The sequence below is a fragment of the Triturus cristatus genome, chromosome 9, assembly GCF_964204655.1.
Source record: "Triturus cristatus chromosome 9, aTriCri1.1, whole genome shotgun sequence".
NCBI lineage: Eukaryota > Metazoa > Chordata > Amphibia > Caudata > Salamandridae > Triturus > Triturus cristatus.
The window spans coordinates 88,413,690-88,430,092 of NC_140592.1; the positions used below are offsets into that span (position 1 = coordinate 88,413,690).

The 16,403-nt window shown below is 45.4% G+C and overlaps 1 protein-coding gene across 3 annotated transcripts in view; it reads left to right on the forward strand.

Annotated features, from left to right (window-relative positions):
• RAD18 (RAD18 E3 ubiquitin protein ligase) overlaps window positions 1–16,403 on the forward strand; it is a 588,315-nt gene that overhangs the window by 24,708 nt on the left and 547,204 nt on the right. The gene's annotated exons all lie outside the window — the stretch shown is intronic.

Here is a 16,403-nt window from a genome sequence, read left to right on the forward strand (position 1 = left end):
TATATTAAATACTTCTCTGAAGCAGAGTTTACACATTACTTGTTGTAAAGGTTCAACCTTAGAGAGTACCTTTGTGCGACAACACTACTGGGGTTTGAAAACCTTTTTCTGGCAGACTCCGCATCCATTCTATTTTTCCTAGAGGCTGCGTTTTTGTGATTTATTTTAATACTTGTTTTTTGCCAAAAGTCACTCCTTGCTAGCAAGCTTTCCCTCTTTCTCTCCTTGTCTTTACCTGTGCATGTAACATTGCATTTATTTGATTAGACTGCTTTAAGTAGTGAGCTAAAGCGAAAAGAACAACTGATGGACGGAATGCTTGGCAATGCAAACATTCATCCCCAGTCACAAAGATCTGGGTTTAATCAATCACATTTTTGCTCACCACCCCAGTTTGAACTAAGCCACATGCAAATCAGTCTTGACCCTGCTCTTCAAGGGAATAGTCCAGCCTGAACTGCCAAACCAGGTCCTCCCTGGACCAGAAACGAGCATCCTGGGATAGGTTTTCGTCCTAAGTGGGATGGGTATGCCCAGACGTGGTTCCCTTGCTCACTGTGCCACTGGATTTAAGCTAGCCTGGCTGATGTGGGGTGATACCCGGAAACTGGTCCAAGGATGCTTGTTTCCGGTCCTGGGGTGGAATGGTGAGCAAAAGAACGATGGATTTAACCCAGATCTCTTGACTGGGGGTGAATGTATGATTTGTTTAGCATTCTGTCCATTTGTTTGCACAACAATTTTTGCCCTAAGTGGCATGGGTATGCCCAGATGTAGGTCCCTTGCTCGCAGTGCCACTGGATTCAAGCTAGCCTGGCTGATGAAGGGTGATACCCCGTAACTGGTCCCAGGATGTATCTTTCCGGTCCAGGGAAGACCTGGCTTGGCAGTTCGGCTGGACTGTTCCCATGAGGAGCAGAGTCAAGACTGATTTGCATATGGCTGTGTCCAAACTGAGATGACATGGTGAGCAAACGAACAATGGATTTAACCCAGATCTCTTGACTGGGACGAATGTTTGATTTGTTCAGCATTCCATCCATCATTTGTTTGTGCAGCATTAAATAGTCGGCTGGCAGTAGGGAAGTCCTGAGCAAACACAAGATGGACGGAGCGCTAAAATGTTTCAGACACTCACCCCCAGTCACAGATCTGGGTTGAATTCATCATCTTTCTTTAGCTCACTTCGCCACCCCAGTTCAGACCCAACCATATGCAAATCAGTCTTGACCCGGTTCCTCGTGGGAACAGTCCAGCCTGAACTGTCATGCCAGGTCTTCCCTGGACCGGAAACAAGTGGCGAAGTTATGACAGAGTCTTCACTGCCAAGATCTGGTCTTGTGACATGCAGAGATTGCTTTTGGCCTGGACAATAATTTCCGGAATAGTGCTGTTTTATTATTCATCTTGAAGGAGACCATGAGGAGTGGGGCTTACTGTGTTCCAAAGTATTCTGCCTTACACCGTTCTGGGTTGGCCAGCATGTTTTTTTTCCCTTGCCATGGTCAGGGGTTCTCATGTATCATCAAGAAGTGACTGAATATTTTTTGGCTTCTAAGGACTTTATGTCAGGGTTGTGAAGGACTGTGGGTTCTGCACTGATCCATGTTGTTTCATTCAATAATGGTTTGCCATTTGTGAGTTAAAACATACATTTGACATGCCAGTTATACTTGTGGGGGGTGGAAGAGGAGGTTTTGATAAGAGGGTCATCTGACTTGGTTGTGTACTTTAAGGCAGCCTTTGACTGTGATCCACTTAATAGGTTGTGGGCCAAGCTCCAGCAATAGGGAATTCCGTCTAACATATGTGAGCAATCAGGTTAATATACCCGGACACGTGGGTTCAGATAAAGATCGGAGATGGTACCCACATGTCAAAGAAAGTTCAAACATTAATAGGGCTAAAACAAGACTGTGTAGTAGCCCCCTTTTTGTTTAATTATATATTTCAGATGTTTCGAAAGAATTGGATGGGCAGATAGCTCATGCCCCGAGTTTGGGTGCTCAACAACTGACAAATGTCCTGTATGCGGATGACTTGCTACTTCTGAGTAATACACAAATAGACCTTCAAAGGCTACTTAAGTGTCTTGGCATATATGCAGATAAGAATGACCTGAAAGTAAACAGCAAAAAAACAAATGTGATTGCATTTATTCGATGCATCAAAAAAACTTGTAGATGGCATCTTAAAGGAAGCACAATAGATGAGGCATCTACCTATGTATACTTAAGTGTTAAAATAGATGCAAGAGGCACATTTGTACCCCAGAGAAAGGTGATCAAGGGGAAAGCCCAGCCACTCAATTATACAATTTTATCGTTGGCAAGAACCAGTAATGAAGGCCAAATTAATACCAACTCTTGCGTACGGATCAGAGATAATGTTAGGTGCTGAGGCTAGCCTACTTGGCAAACTGGTGATCAGATCAAATAAAAAGGTTGATTGTTTAATTTATATGACATTTAGAGTTCCTGTGGGAGGGTACCAGATGATAGGGAGTAGTTGTTGATAATCATTGCTTTGGTAATAGAGGCAATAGATTAAATAATCTTTTTGATAATTTGTGGTGGTCAGGGATTTTGTGGTGCTCTGGTGTCTGTAGGTGAAACTGCAGGTTCACTCTTCTTCACCGGGTTGTGTATTTCCAAAGCTGAGAGTTGCATGACTAAATCAAGTATTGGATGCTTGTTGGTTGACCTAATTTTCTATATATTGGCTTCAGATGGTTTTAAATCTTGTTGGCTAGATGATAGTTCAGCAGCTTTAACCACACAGTTGTCCACTTTGGAGTTATAGACTTTTTAAGACTAATGAATCGTTTCGGGACAGCAATCTGGTTTTCTCAATGCTATGAAGTTCCAGTGGAGATCCCTTGTTACACACTTGGCATTGGTGATCTTATTTGAGTTATGTAGTCATCTTGTTTTCTTGATTGATGATTAGTGGGTCCGGTTGAGTCCCTAGAGTGGGTTTTGTTGTATGTGCTTATAGATTTTTTTCCATTGGCGTGTTTGAGAGAAGCCATATGTGACTTGATCTTTTTTTATTTGATTCAAGGCAGTTTTCCAATTAGGGTGTGTAAATGTTTTGAACATGATATTTTATGTTGTTGCAGTTTTATATAGAGCAAACTCGAACCAATGCGATTGGAACGGTTTACATTTGCACCAGTTAGATTACATAAAGACAAATGAATTTGGTTTTTTTAGGCAAGGGAAAATGAAGTGCTTTGCCCAGAATCGCAGAATGTTGAGCCGACGCGGAGACTCCAACCTGGATCCCAAGTTCTAAAGTCGGCAGCTCTGGATGTTATGGCTATGTCACTTGCATTGGACAGCCATCAGTAAAGGTTGTTATCTGGCCAGGTGTTTAGGCCTCTAAGACGTGATAATCAAGTTCTGAGAACCCCCAATTGTTCCATTTTCTCTACCTGATTTAGATAGCATTTGGTTTTGAAGGGAGGTTTATGGTAAAGGAGATGAAGTGGCGATCACTCCAAAAGGTAGGTTAATTCCCTGTGTTAGTGATAAGTCCAGACATTGCGGAGATTATATCAAGTGAATGGCTGGCTGTATGTAGCACCAGACATGGGCTGAGAGACATTAAGAGCTTCCAAGTTTGTTGTAAAGGATCTCACGTTTCTGGCAGGAATGTTTATTGGACTAGATGTACAAGTCATTCATGATGCAGAGGGTGGTTTAGCGATATGACCAAGAAAGTGTCCAGGAAAACCTCTCTTATAGCTCCATTGTTCTCTGATGTCTGTATGTTTGTAGGAATGCTCATGAGAAGGAAAAAGGATGTGGAGAATCCCTGCATGAATTCTCAGACTGTTAGACGTAGGTGTTTAAAAGTGGTGGTTTGTAGTTATTCTTGGAAGATCGTCGGCACGCCTCACCCAGCCTTCTCCAACCAATTATTGATCTAGGCCTGAGATCCTGGTGGCACTGCTGTGCAGCATCTGTTTTGAGTGGTGTGTGTATGTGTACAACATGCACTGTTTCTGCCTTGGCCGCAACTGTGTTTTTGTGTGTTTGAAAAGATAGCGCTAAATCTTGTTCTGGATGTTGAACCTTTGCACTTCATTTACCTGTTTATGGGGCTTGGACATCTTCTGCCTGTATTGTATTTGGTTTGTTTATGTGAGGATATCATAGGCTGGTGCTCCATAGGCTGTAACTGTAGGATGTATGGGGATCTTTTGCTTTCTGTGTATATACAAAACTTCACCTGCCACTGTATGTCCGAGGGGAGCTTGCTCTGCTGATGCTCTTGTGGTACCTGTTCTTTATATTTTAATGAAGCTTGAGAAAAACCTTTTTCATTGTACAAAGACCGACAACATGCAACATGTTAATTGGATAGGAGCACACTTTAGGAATCTCATTAAGCAAATACAAGTATTTATGCTTAAAAGTATTCCTGAGATTAGGGTGGTGGCAGGGAGGGCAGGCTTTTAACTTGGTGGCTGTGCCTCGGATGATAGGGCAGAGCCATGCATGCTTATTGGGTGAAATCTAAAAGATGTCGGCCCTTTGTCTGTGTATTGTTCACACTTAAAAGACTGCCTTTGCTCATCTCTTTCCTCCTGCAACTCTGGTAACCCATGCACTTGAATCACTCTGCCAGTAAAACCCATACTTCTGTTTTGAAAGATTCAGCTCAGTCTTCTGGAGTTCAGGGACCACAGTTGTATTTACAAAAAATGACATGCTCTGCTCACAGGTTGGCAATATGATAATAGTTCAAACATTTCAAATATATTCAAACATTTATACAAAACAATGGTTTATTACTTTCAGCAGTTTTCAAACAATCATTATAAGCCTTACTGACCAAAACCCTTTTTTGGGGGCGCCCCATCCATAGCACTGAGGCTTAAGTTGCTACTGATTGTCTGATTAACTGGCCCCTGCTCAGTGTGGGCTGCGAGTGCCATGCCTGTCCGTGGGGTGTCCTTAGCTGGCTGGCCCTGCCGTTTAGCATCCAAGGCTTGCCATGTTGAAAGCTGTCCTTTCTGGCTATCCTTATGACTCAAGCATTGACATGTATCTGACCATCTGATTACTGCCACAACACTAAAGAGTTTCTGCCCCTTAACGGAAAGCTGCCTTAAATGTATTTGTGGTACAGAAAGAAACTTGTTGGGTGATACCATCACATCTGATATCACGACAGGAAAAGGCTACAGTTGTTAAAAGTAATATGCAGTTTAGAATTGAAGAAAATATAAGTTTACTACAACATATTCCATAGGGTGAGAACCACTGCAAACCCACCCTTATATATGGTAAATACCAGTTGCAAAGCAACCGTATAAACTCAGGTAGGCTTGACTCCATACGTTCGCCATCCCTTTGAGGTGTCCCATTGCCTTTGATCTAGAAGGATGAGTGGGGAGTGCTGTCTCTGGTGCCTAAGGTGCAATGCACCTTTCCTAGCCTCTGAAGATGTTGGTGTTTAACATCTCACGACCCTATGGCATGAAGACACCCGATGTTCATGCCTCTGGGTGTTCCATCTGAACCAGTGATCATGCCTGTGGTGTCTTGCGAGTTAGCAATGACGGAACGCTTTTGGTTCCTGATAGACTGTGTAGAGTGGTGACGTAAGTGTTAAAGCGGAATGCAATGAAGGCTGATTTAGAATGTTGAATTCGCAGTTGCACGCAAAAGAATAAAGATCTGTAATACTAAGTTCCATGTGTGGCATAGTCTTTGGCGGGTACCCAGGCTGGGGAGGACGCTACAAATGGTGACGAGATAGAGGCTAAGTAACCCGAAGATGGACAGTGCTCTCCCAGTTTGCCATAGTTCATGCAAATTGCTTGTGCATGCCACGTGTGCCATTGCTGCGGTATGGAATCGATGCTTAATGCATGTGGAGTAAAAGCAGAGCTCCGACTGCTGTGAAGCAGTTGTAGACAAAAAAAGGAATTGCAGAGAATCTACATGCTGAGCACCTGCTGGTCAGGCCATACATACAGGTAACCCCGCTCTGCCACACCAGATAGTTATACGGTGTGTTAACACAGATGTCGGATACAACCAGGGTGTCCAAGGGCATCACTGATAAGCAAAATTTGCAAGAATGACAAAATAAAGGTGCGAACAGAAGCTCTGCAAGGCAAAGATAAATCAGGTGTCAGAAAGTGCAACTTGACATTTAGAAATGAAGAAATAATTAACTTACCCAAACCATTAAAGAGTCATTATATCACTGCAGTGAAGTGACTGAAGAAGACATGCCCAAGGTTGTGCTTACCGAGCCATCCAAACCCGAACTGGCCAGCCACCAAACCTGTAGAGTGGGGCTCAGAACAACTTCACAGGTCTTTGAAGAATAAAGAGCCGAGCGCGACTTTCGGAATAGTGAAATGTTTTAGATGGCAGTGAAGAAAGTCACGATTCCAGCTATCATTAAAGATGATCCAGAGGCCAGCACGTCGCAAGGTCTCACAGATGAGTTGCCTAAACCAAGCAACAGTGATCCACCAGCGGTGTCAGTAAATTCCGCACTGGTCTACAGGGCTGCTGCATTCCTGAAACCACCACTACCTAACGATACCGTCAAAAAACAAACTATTGGTGATAAATGGATTTAGTGGATAGTGACATTGGACAATTTATTGATGCACTTGAAGCAACTGATAACAAAAAGATTATCAAAAACCTTAAACATCTTGCTGGTGATGGTGTAAAAGAAGTCATAAGGAAGATGCCGCAATTTGATGAAGAAACCATATACCATCAGATTAAAGAATCTTTGAATCTCAATTTAAATCCAGTGCCCAATGTAGATTATGAAAGATACATTTTCAGTCAAAACTACAGAAGGTTGGTGAAATCATCGATTCATTTGTGGAGAGATTCAACATTCTCATTAAACACTGTAAGTTCAATGAATTTAAAGGCAAAGGAGCTATACGTCTTAGAGTTATTGATGGATGCTCGTTACTCATTCAGACAATAAATGCTGAGAGAAACTCTTAGTCTAGCGAGTGCTAATGGCTGCCAGAGCTGGAGAGCTTGTCGACAGGCAGGCTGCCTACATGGAGGACGGAGGTGCCCAGAATGAATCGGTCATGAGTGTGAAAAGTAAGCCAAAGACAGAAGGACACAAGGTGATATCTAGACGTAAAAAGAAGTTGTGTTTTAGATGTGGATTTTCGTTTTGACATGGAGGTAAATATCCCGCTATTGGGCAGACATGTAAAGTCTGTGGGAAGGAGAACCATTGTGACAGTTTGCAAAGCCAAGGAAAAAGCAAGCACGTCACGGCGCAAAGATCAAATGGCTGTCTGAACGTTCCAGAAGCAACGTTCGCGTACGCACAAGGCCAATCGACGACATCAGTTAAGACAAATCAATACTGAACAAAGTCGATTGTCATCCAAATCATCTACAAACAATTCTTCTATATACGTATCAAGTGAAAGTGAAGAAGATGGTTGTGCCATGTCGATATTTACCTCAGAAAAGCGTGTGCATGTTGGACTGGCCACATGTGAAGAAACATGTCAGTCAAGGAAAAATCGTCAAGCTAAAGCACCAAAGTCAATCAAACATTGTCCGAAGATTACACTGAAAGTAAATGATTGTTCGATATCTTTCATCATTGACAGTGGTCATTATGCCTGAGGAGAAATATAATAAATTGTCTCCATTACTGAAACGTACGCCATCGTAAACCAAGGTGTATGCATGGGCTGCATCAACGCCCTTAAAAAGTCAAGGTTTATTTCTAGCGATGATGAAACGCAAGAAAACGAAGGTAAAAGCACCCTTCCATGTGTTCAAAGGTACAGCTTTAAAAACTACAACATGAATGCTCACCTCGAAAGTAGTAAGTCAGTCCCTTCATTGTTTCATGGTTAAGGAAAGCTTAAGACTATGAAAGTAAAGCTGCATATTAATGAGGACGTCTGTTCTGTTGCACAAAGGCATAGATTAATTGCTTTTCATTTACAAGATGCTGTCGAAAAAGAACTTGAATCGTTACTTAAGCATAATATCTTTGAGCGTCTACTGGTCCCACGCCATGGGTTTCTCCCATAGTGGTAGTGCCCAAAAAGGACATTCAAGGAGCTGTACATATATGCACTGACATGCGTCAGGCAAACAAGGCAATTGAACGAGAACGACATCCAGGTCCACACATCACTGACGTGATAGCACAATTAAATGGTGCAAAAGTCTTCTCTCGCCTTGATTTTAATAAACGCCATCATCAGTTGGAACTTGAAGAAAATGCAGGTACATCACAACCTTTTCTACACATGTTAGTCTGTTTCGATACAAACGTCCAAGTTTTGGTGTGTCATCGGCTGCAGAACTTATTCAAAATGTCATTTGACGTATCATACAGCCTGTCATAAATGCATTAAATTTTAGCGATGACATAGTTGTTTTCTGAGCTACACAATAGGAGCACGATAAAGCTCTCACACAAGTATGTTGTTTGCTTGCGGATGTAGGTGTGACTTTCAATGAAGATAAATATGAGTTCCACAAGACAAAGTGAAAATTCTTTGGCCATATCTTTACTGATGATGGTATGACATCTGATCCTGCTAAAGTACAAGTGCTGTCAAATGTGGATCTTTCACAAGATGCTTCAATGGTGATTTTATTTCTTGGCGTGGCCAGCTACTGTTCCAGATATATACAAGACTTTGTCGCAGTAAGTGCTCCATTGAGAGAGTTTACAAAAAGAAGGTTTCATTTTTTACTGGTCACAGGATTATGAGAAAGATTTTAAGAACATCAAACAAGCCATTGAGAATGCTACTGAAACTGCATATTTCAATCCAAACGTTCATTTGGAGGTGTTGGTCGACACTAGCCAGTCGTGTAGGTGCCATCCTTGCACAGCACAGTGGGCACTCAAATGCGCGAAGGCATATTGTTGTACATGCAAGTATGAGTTTGTTCAAAGCAGAACATGCTTATTTACTATCTGAAAAAGGAAGTTTAGCTGTGGTATGGGCTTGTGAACAATTCCAAGTATTTCAGTAAGGAAAGCCTTTTACGCTGGTCACTGATCATCAAGCTTTACTAACTATATTTGGAAAACCCCAGGCCTAAATGCCTCCACGCATTGGGGACTACAACTACAAGAGCACAATCATAACATTGTGCATGGTCCAGGGAACTATAAGAACCCTGCTGACTTCTTTACCAGAGTGCCTACACAAGGTCATAGTACTTCATCCTTGACGGTTAAGGCCTAAGTCAATTTCATTCTAACACACCAGCTGCCATTTTATTAGCCCAGATTATCACTGCCACGAGCTGTGATAGTGATATGCCACAGTTAAAAGAGATAATCAAATTGCATAATTCATGAAACCAACACCTCTCACTAGTGATGGTGAATATCAAAAATACAAAAATGTCAAAGGTGAACTGTCCATAACTGAGGAAGGAGTTATATTCTGAGGGTCGAGAATTCTGATTCCAGATAATCTGCTGAAGAAAATGATTGAAATGGCCCACGAAGGACATCGTGGAATTGTTGCCACAAAACGAGCTCTCTGACAGAGTCTTATTTCCGTATCTCAATGAGCGGGTTGAAAAGTAACTCACAGCCGGTCATCTGTGAAACTGCCTTTCTACTAAAGCCACTCAACACACCTTAAACATGTCAGAACTCCTGAAGCATGCTTGGGAGAAAGTAGCCATTTACTTTTTTGGTCCACTTGACAATGGACATCACCTGATGATGATTTTGGACAAATACTCACAATTTTCTTTAATTGAGGAACTCTCATCTACCATTCAAGACCGAGTCATTGAGAGACTAGATGCATCTTTGCGACATGGGGTGTCCCAGCCATATTTAAATCTGACAATGTCCCACCATTTAACAGTCACAGGTTCAAAGCTTTAATATTGAAAAAGTCGATGTCAATGTGAATAACGATACATTCACGTACAAAAACTAAAGTGCATCATTATTGACAAATGTACCCATTGTGAACTCCACTTTAACCCCAACTCAGAAATACGTTGTTAGGCAGGCCGTGAGGCCCAGGCCCGAGGTCACTGATTGACAGATCACAGGTGGGGTAGCACATAGCCAGCAGAAAAATGCACAAACAGAAACTCCCAGATCAAACCCGCAGATAGGCGCAGCAACACCAGAATGGTTCAGGCAGATTGACCCCAATAAAGCACACATGGCTGGGGGAGGTGCGTGTTTTCCCAAAACACCATAAAGTCAAATGCCACATAAAGTTAGGAACACTTATCCAATCAGGACATAGTACATGCATTGATCACACGCTCCCCATGCCAGACATCTGGACATGCTATCAACTGGCCGCGTTTTTTTTTTAAAGAACATATTTTATTGGTGTTTGCCATCATCGTGCTCCATGAGCCATAATATACACACACATGCAAAAATTCAGAAATGGCATAATAAACAGTTTAGTATTTGTGGTTGAACAGGAAACATGCTGCGAAGAAAATAAATAAGAAGGACCCATATCCAAGAAGGCTGTCTGTGTCCCTTTGTCGCGACCTCTGCTGATAATTCTTGTCGTCAGCCTATTGGCAGTGGGTGTGGTCTGAGATTTAGCCATAAAGCAGTACCTCTTAGTCTAATAATGCAGATCTTGATGACGGTGGGGCCAGGACAATGCCTTGGTAATCTGCCCAGTGCTTCCATATGTGCACGTGTTTTTGGAGGCAACCCCTAGCCCAAAACACTGGCTCCTCCAACCCCATACAGAAGCTCATCCCCCCCTTTTCCAAACCCCTAACAGGGGTGGGAATTCTGCTTTCCAAGTGCGGGCTATGTCCCATTTGGTAAGGGTAAGGCCAAGGAATAACAAATGGCGCTTATACCTGTTCCCACCTATATTCTCTGAGATGTGTAATAATGCTAGCCGTGGTGAGCTGTGAAGGTTCTAACCCAGTTTTTCAGCCAGGCACCTGAATGCTCCCTTCCAGAACCTGTCAAGGGCAGGGCAAGTCCACACTGTGCGCAGGAAGGTGGCTTCTTCTCCACCGAAGCGTAACCATTCTGGGGAGGCTGTGAGCCCCGCCCTCCAAAGCCTTAAGCGTGTGTTATACGTACAGATATTTAAGCTGAATCAAACGCAAGCGTAAGGAAATTGCTGCCCCCCAGGGGGATTCTAGAGCCTGCCTCCAATGCTCTTTGTCGATGGGACCTACATCTGACTGCCAAGTCTCTCTGAGTGTCTCCAGTGTAGGGGCGCTATGGAAACTAACGTGTGGTATATTTTGGAAATGTGATGTTCCCCTAGGTCCCCCATGAGGAGCTTACCTTCTAGTGGGCTGATTTCGGGGCGGATCGTAAGTTTTTTAAGTTTAAATTTCTTTTATTGCATTTCAAAAAACAAGTACAACGGCCAGTAGATGCCGTACATTCCTCGGATTGGCAATACGGAGATATGGCTGTGTATTTGGCTGGCACAAATAACCAAGAGGAAAACCTAGAAAGCGCATAGGAAAAGCTTCCCTCCCTCCCTCCCCCTTTCCATCTATTAAGATCTTAGTATGATGGGTTTCAGGTGTATGTCGCTGAAGTGTTGGTGTGGGTGATTAGGCGCTAGCATCAGGCTGTGGTCGGGGCGGGTCTGCGAGTCACAGTAGCCGAAGGTATTTAGGGCAGGTAAGCACCGTGAACTCAGAAGAGAGGATTGTGAGGAACGGTTGCCAGAATTCGTGGAAGGACGCCGCAGGAGAGGCCAGCGTGAGTGAAATTTTCTCCATCCCCAGAATCCCTCCCTTGGTCTGTGAATCCAACCCAGTCGTGTCGGCGGCGTTATAGAGCCCCAGTGGGAGAGGATATTTTGGACTGCCGCTCCTAGTGCTAAGGCCACGAGCTTGCCTCGCCTGGATCTAAGAGGGAAGGTAAGCGCATTTGGGAGACCCAAAAGGGTATACACTGGAAAGCGCAGGATTTGTGTGTCGAAGTGTGAATCAACGATGTCCAGGATCTGTTGCCAATAGTCTCCAAGCAGTGGACACTCCCAACGGAGGTGGGTGAGAGTGCGCACTCATCCACATGCCCTCCAGCAGTGAGGGTCGCGAGCGGGGTTACCGCGATGTAAGCGTTCAGGAGTTAAATACCAATAGTAAGCCACTTTAGTGGCAGTTTCCGCGGATGCCATGTTACGAGCAGTGTGCCGGGCCCTATAATATATTGCAGACCAATCCTTTTGTGTGAACACCCTTCCCAGCTCCCTTTCCCACCTTTGTTGCCCTGGAGTCTTCGCCTCGCCAAAGGGGGGACGCACGAATTTAAATAAGTCCGAGGTGAGGCGGGTGCCAGTGCGTCGGGTGAGAAGCCACTTCTCAAAGGAGGTGAGGTATCTCTCTGCCCCTGCGCACATTCCATCCTGGAGCACCCAGTGGTAGATCTGTAGGTACCGATAGCGTTCAATTTCTGGTAGCCCCCGGTCCCTGCGCATGTCGGGAAAGGATCGGAGGCCCTCGAGGTAAAACAATGGCCAATGGACCGGCTAGCCTCCTCTGTCCAGCGCCGGAACCCGGCCTCGTCCATCCCCGGAGTAAAATCTGGGTTACGTACTATTGGTGTGAGCGAGGAGGGGAAGGGATGTCAAGGCCCGGCGACTAGCAAGACTATCCCAGGCTGAGAGAATCGGGCGAGTCACCTCTGAGAGATACAAGTTGCGCGGCCGAGCTGTGCGTCTAAGGAAGGGGATTCCCCAAAGAGATCTACCTGCCAATGAGCGGTCCATAAAAAGCCAATGTTTTTCGGACTCGGGGCGGGACCATTCAACCGGCGGACTCAACTGGCCGCCCGCCAGTAGGCCAGTAGGCTACAAGATCTCGTATCCCCAAGCCGCCCTTGTCAGGATTGTGACAGGCTCGGTCTCTGTTCATGCGGGCTCGTTGGTCTCGCCAGATGAAGCGCTCCACGTCTCGTTGCAGGGAACGAAGGACTCTGGACGACGGGACCAATGGCAAAGTATGGAAAGCATACAAAATCTGAGGCAAAATAACCATTTTCACTGCCGCTATACGGCCCAACCAGGACAGTGTATGTGGCCTCCATTTCCGGAGTGACTTCCGGACACGTCGGATCAAGGCTGTGTAGTTTAGCGAGGTAGTGGAGGCAATAGCTGCCGTGAGGTGTATCCTCAGGTATGGGAGTGAATCTTGGGCCCATTGAACAGGGTACGAGCTCTGCAAGATTTGTAGCATGGCAGGCATGAGCGCAAGAGCCAGTGCTTGGGATTTATGCACGTTCATATTGAACCCCGAAACGGAGGCAAATCGGTCAAGTTCCGCTAATAGAGCTGGGAAAGACTCCCGGGGATGCTCCAACGCAGCCACCACGTCGTCCGCTTATAAGCTTAGTGTATGCTCCGTCCCGCCAAAGTGAGCGCCTCTAATGAGAGGGTCCGAGCGTACTCTCTGGGCCATAGTCTCCATATATAAGGCAAAAAGGAGCGGTGACAGGGGGCAGCCTTGGCGTGTCCCCCTGCGGATAGGAAAGGCTTGGGAGGTGGTGCCATTCACCCACACCATAGCGGTAGGGTTCTCATAGCTACAGAACACCCACTGGATGAACCGATCCGGGAGACCAAAGTGGGACAGGGTGGCACAAAGGTAGGGCCAGTGGACCCTGTCAAACGCCTTCTCGGCGTCGACCGAGAAGATGACGTGCTCAGCCGGGAATCGCTCGGAACGGTCCACGAGATGGAGAAGCCGTTTGGTGTTGTCCGAGCATTGTCGGCCGGGGATGAAGCCAGACTGATCAGGGTCGATCAGTCCGGGAAGATGAGGAGATGGCCTCTGTGCTAAAATACCGGTGAATATTTTGAGGTCGGCATTAAGGAGTGATATGGGACGGTACGAAGAGCAGTAGCGATCATCTTTACCTGGCTTGGGAATGACTCTGATCAAGGCCTCTAACATAGTGGAAGGTAGCGTCACCTCCGACCCAATAGAGTTGAAGAGCCGGACCAAGAGGGGGGCAAGGACTGAGCAGAACTTCTTATAAAAGACCGAGGAAAAGACATCCGGTCCTGGTGATTTGTGGAGCTTCAAGCGGGAGATCGTAAGTTTTTTAAGAAATGGTGCGTGGCGAACTTTTGAGTATTTCTAGAATTGGGTGCGGAGCACGGAGAACTCTTCTTGTACTCTTGTAATTCTAGGAAGATCTTGAGGGTACAGCCTTGGAGAACATCCTCCAGGGAGGATATCCCAATCCGGTCCCATCCTTGGAAACTCTGTAGGTGTTGTAGTTGGGGGAGGAGTCTGTTGCACCACAGCGGGCCTCCCACATAAGGCAGTTCTGCCAGCCTATTCGACGAAGGGACTGACGCCACGTCATCAATACTACTTTAGTGGCTGGGGGCGAGCCTGTATGTTCAGGTGATCATATAGGTATTTATATAGCGAAGTGTCCCCCAGCAACCATCTCTTAACGGCATACGCAGGTTCGTCCCTAGAGCTGTACCACCAGTCATTTAATACTTGGAGGTGTGAGGCCGCTTAATAAGACTGGATGTCAGCAGCCACTATGCAACCACAGCATGTGGAAAGAAAGCAGGTGCAAAGAGCCAATCTGACCATCCCAGCCCCCACATAAACCCACCCAGCATGGAGTTGATCTGTCTAAACCATGTCTGTGGAATGGGATACGGGTGATTGAGGTCCTGCGGTGTTTCCGAATGGCCGCTCCCCGGGAGCCCCGCGAAAAGCTCATGTGGAATGTATGTACGTACCCATAACGGGATAGGCAAGGTGTCATAGTGCCCAACACATGTGTCTCTTGTAGTAGGAGAATGTCGGCGCCTATATGCTTGGCCTGTTGGAGCACTTCACCATGCTTGATCTTTTCGAGCATACCCTGGGTATTCCAACTAACTATATATAGGTGACCAGAGGTGCATGTTGTAGGTTGAGCCCCCATTGTTCTAGGGGGGATAGATAGTCATCATGGGACAGCATGGGAGAGCTCCGCTCCAGGGACCTTCGACCTTCGCAGCGTTCGTGTGTACTATCAAAACTAACATGAACAACAACCCCACTCATCCCACCTCAAAACAGCTGAAGTATCTATCGCGGAAAGCACCACACCCCGCCACCAACTGGGAGGTGGAGTAATGTCTCCCTAATAGATCCCAGAAGTCCCAGTGATGCCCGGAACACTGTGGGGGACCGAAGCACACTCCGGCGATTGGCCCATGCTTGGCCTGAATGCGTCCTTGTTTGTTAGTAGAATTCAAGGCTGCCTTCCCATGGAGTCTGGTCTAAAAGTCTGTTAGCATTATTTCTTTTTGGCGGCATATTCTCCAGGTCGATGCTATTGTTTTTGGAAAGCCAAGTTGATCTGGATCAATGTCTCCGCTTATCCAAGGGTTTTTGCTGTGGACGACTGGTTTCTCCTGCTGAGGAGTCTGAGTTTCTTGGTGGTGGAGTATGTGGTTTTAGGGTTCTTTTTTCATCCGTCCACGTGAAAGCTTCTTCTGGGGTGTCAAAGAAGATAGTGCGAGAGTTGAAAACTATTCGCAAGCGGGCTGGATACAGAAGCATGTATGGGATCTTGAGGTCCTGAAGGCGACCCTTAGCAGCAGTGCAAGACTGGCGCTGCTGCTGGACCATTTTTGTATAGTTTGGGAAAATCAGGATACGGTGGGAATCATAAAACAGATCTGACTGCAGCCTCGCTTGTTTCAGTATGACATCTCGGTCATGAAAGTTCAAGATCCGCACAATCTTGGGCCGTGGTCTAGCTCCTGGCGGAGGCTCCTATACAACATGGTGAAGGACTCTCAGCTGAGTTATCTCTCCAGCACATTTAGATTCCGTACAGGGGACAGAACCATCACCTTATTCTGTTTCCCACTTTCTTTGTGGAGTGTATTTCCCACATATTTGTAGATTATGTAGCCGCCTTCTTGTTCCATAAGTATGAACACCTACCTCAGTTTCCCTTGGCTGCTAGATTTTTTTTTTTGTTTCTGATTTCTCTGCTCTCAATTATTGCTTCTATTTTCTCTGGTTTCGAGCTCCTTTCTGTTTCTACTCTGGATCCTGTCTTTAGCCATGTTCTCTAGGTTTTTCCAGTTACAATTCTGTTCTTTCTGTTTATGTGGAAGTTATTTAACTCGTTACTTCCATGCTGCTCCAGAACAGTCTTTTATGATATCTGATTCACCTAGAGTCTGACCCCTGGGTTAGGCTCCATGCAGATCAGGGAATGGAAACCCTCCTGTTTGACTCTTATCAATGTGAGTGCAATTGTCAATCCAGGTCCACCTTATCAGTCCATGACCAAGCACCAAATAATATCTATGACAGTTTTTAAATGGATGCTGCTACCTTCAGACCAGAGGGCTTTTTTATCCTCTCCATTTTGGAAGAAAACCAAAACGGAGAATGCCAGCC